The 3,014-nt window shown below is 33.1% G+C and overlaps 2 protein-coding genes across 7 annotated transcripts in view; one reads left to right on the plus strand and one right to left on the minus strand.

Annotated features, from left to right (window-relative positions):
- LOC106869685 (putative amine oxidase [copper-containing]) overlaps positions 1-3,014 on the plus strand; it is a 491,890-nt gene that overhangs the window by 337,181 nt on the left and 151,695 nt on the right. For 3 of the 4 annotated variants that reach the window (XM_052978361.1, XM_052978358.1, XM_052978363.1), the window contains one exon: positions 2,244-2,409. The exons of the other annotated variant lie outside the window; for it this stretch is intronic. The gene's annotated coding sequence lies outside the window, so the exon portion shown is untranslated. The remainder of the gene's footprint in view (positions 1-2,243; positions 2,410-3,014) is intronic. 4 annotated transcript variants of the gene reach the window in all.
- Positions 1-3,014, minus strand: part of LOC106870602 (putative amine oxidase [copper-containing]) — a 148,178-nt gene that overhangs the window by 83,835 nt on the left and 61,329 nt on the right. The window lies entirely within an intron of this gene.

Genomic DNA, 3,014 nt, shown 5'->3' on the forward strand with positions numbered 1-3,014 from the left:
CAGAAAAATTATAAAATCCACTTTATGCTGTATTCTTTAAAAACAAAAGAAAAGAGATGAAGCGATAAAAATCCTCAAGTAAAAATAGTCTCACTTTTATTTTATTAACAAAATCATTTTTTTTTTTAATTTTACTTGAAAAATATTCAATGTACGTATATGTTATTACTAAATATTATCGCATTTAGTAAAAACTTAATGCTAAGATAGTATCCGTTTTAAAATAAATATTTTTCAAAAGTTTTTATTTACAGGCAATTTTATGGCAAACATTTTTTTTTTAAATATACATCATTCTTTGTTACTAATAGGTTGGCGCTTACCTTCTTTTGTCTGTGTAACTATTATGAAAAATTATGCTCTATGAATATTATAGTTGTGCTAGGAAAATTTTTTATTTTGTTTCAAAAATGTTCAAGAGAACTCGTATAAGCAATAACCACAAATATCATACTGGTAAAACACAAATAGAATCCGTGTGTGCGTATGAGAGCATGTATGCGCGTGTAATGTATATATGTGTATGTGGGGGTGTGCATGTACGTGTATAAGTGTATGTGCATTTATGTATGTGTCTAAACTAGTTTGATCGATGCTAGAAGTAGAGTTCCATATTATATTATTAAGAACTGAAATATCAAAAATCGTTACTCGAGCTTACCTTGTGAGTGAATTTGGTAGGCAGTGTGGAATCCCGTCGTAAATATGAGTTAGTGAATGTATACATACATACACACATACACTTACACACATATACATATTTGTCTATATGTATATATATATGTGTGTGTACGTGCGTGTATATATATGTATGTATATATAGATGTGTGTGTGTGTGTGTATGGAGGGATGGATGGATGTGTGTGTATGTGTGCGTGTATGTGTGTAAACGAATGGCAAGAAAACGGAAGTTCCGTAATCACTTTCATTAGCTTACAACTGTTATCGGCCATAGGTAATTGTGCACCGAAATCATTAAATGTGTGCACATGCATATATATGTATGTACGTATGTATGTATGTATGTATGTATGTATGTATGTATGCACACTCACACATACAAACATGCATACGCGCGCGCGCACATACAGACATACATACACACATTATATATAAACATATATTATATGTTTGTATATATTATATATATATAAATATAGTGTGTGTGCATGTGTTGTGTGTGTGTGTGTGTATGTGTGTGTGTGTGTGTGTGTGTGTGTGTGTGTGTGTGTGTGTGTGTGTGTGTGTGTGTGTGCGCGTGTGTGTGTGTGTGTGTGTGTTTGTGTGTGTGTGTAAATATATACGTATATAATTAATAATCTGATGATCATTTACAGTGAGAATAAAACCTGTATTATATTTCGAATCAAATCCAAAGTGAATAATTTCTACATTATGATTCGCAAAACTGATTTCACGTTTTTAGCAAAATGTGTTCTTTATCCAACATTCTTGTGTTCATGATTCGTTGATTTGTATCCTAGGGTTTTAGCAGCAGATGTAAGTTCTTGTTTCAGTAGCTTTTTTTCTAATGTTTTAAAAATGTATTATTTGTTATATTTCATAAATACAAGGATCTGAAATATTCCTCTGTAGAAGCATCAATTAGTTTTTTCGAGTAATGTTTGCTTATAATTGTTTCAGCGTGTTTGAAAAGTATTTTCAACTTAGTTTTGCAAACTGTCCTTTCATTTTACAATGTAAACATCGTGTACCAACAACAAGAGCAGGACATTTTCTACGACCATTTAAGGTTCTTATTCCACATCAAAAAAATTAGTTTTAACCCAAATTAACATTGATTTCACAACAGCCACAACACAAGGGTTATTACTATTCTTAATAAAACTAATGGTGGAATCTTCCATCTGGACTGTGGAAATGGCATCCAGCAACGTGAAGGTTTTCTCAGATATATGAGACAAGTTATTGCACACTGCTTTTCAATCGTTGTTCCTGTTAAATCCGTGATAAGAATCATCTCTAAGGGTGCAAATGATACAAAAAAATTTTTGCAATATTTTCATATTTGTCTCTCAGAAAACTAAGAAATTCATTAACAATGTCCAAGTTTTTGTTTCAGCGAATATAATCACATTCGTCTGCAGAATATATTTTGGCTGCTAACAATTCTAGATGCAATAATATATTTATTTATATGTCTATTTATGTATTTATTTATTTATTGTCATTCAATTGTGTGTAATGTCATTTTCAGTCTCCACTTTCATAATTTCTTTCAGGCCATTCTATTAACATTATAGGAACCAGCTGCCGGTATCTTCCAGACTTTATAGAAATAAATCCATTTTATTGCTGCCGTCTGGCTTCAGAAGTCTAAACTATCTCTCAAACTGGATAATAAATTTATCAGAGGACTCTGTTTAAACGAATTATCTTTCAACATAGGTGAGTTTGATTCTTATTGATGACATAGACGATTCTTCTAACTTCTGACGTGTGAAAATTGTTGTAATCCGTAATTTCAACATCAAACCATAGACGAATTTCACACTTCAGAAATTGTCGATTAACCAAGCTGTTTCAGCTACTTTTATAATAAATTGGGAATTGTTCAACTGCAGAAGCATGGGATTCCCGTTATCTCACATAATTCCATTGTTTGAAATCAACACAAGACAATTATAGAATATCCAATACTTTAATGCAAAATTTGGGAAATGTCTTAAATATTTTCACTGTGGTTAAAAAGCTCGCTTTACAACCACATGGTTTGGTGTTCAGTCCCACTGCATGACATCTTGGACAAGTGTCTTCTACTACAGCCCCGGGCCTACCAATGTCTTGTGAGCGAATTTGGTAGGCAAAAACTGTGTAGAAACTTTCTTACGTGTGAGCATGCGTGTGTATGCATGCGTGTGTGTGTGTTGTGTGTGTGCATGCGTGTGTGTGCATGCATATATGTGTGCGTGCATGCGTGTGTGTGTGTATGTGTGCGTTGTGTGTATGTGTGTGCATGCGTGTGTGCGTGTGTGTGTGTGCGCGTTGTGTGT

Source organism: Octopus bimaculoides, chromosome 2 (genome assembly GCF_001194135.2).
Source record: "Octopus bimaculoides isolate UCB-OBI-ISO-001 chromosome 2, ASM119413v2, whole genome shotgun sequence".
Classification (NCBI taxonomy): domain Eukaryota; kingdom Metazoa; phylum Mollusca; class Cephalopoda; order Octopoda; family Octopodidae; genus Octopus; species Octopus bimaculoides.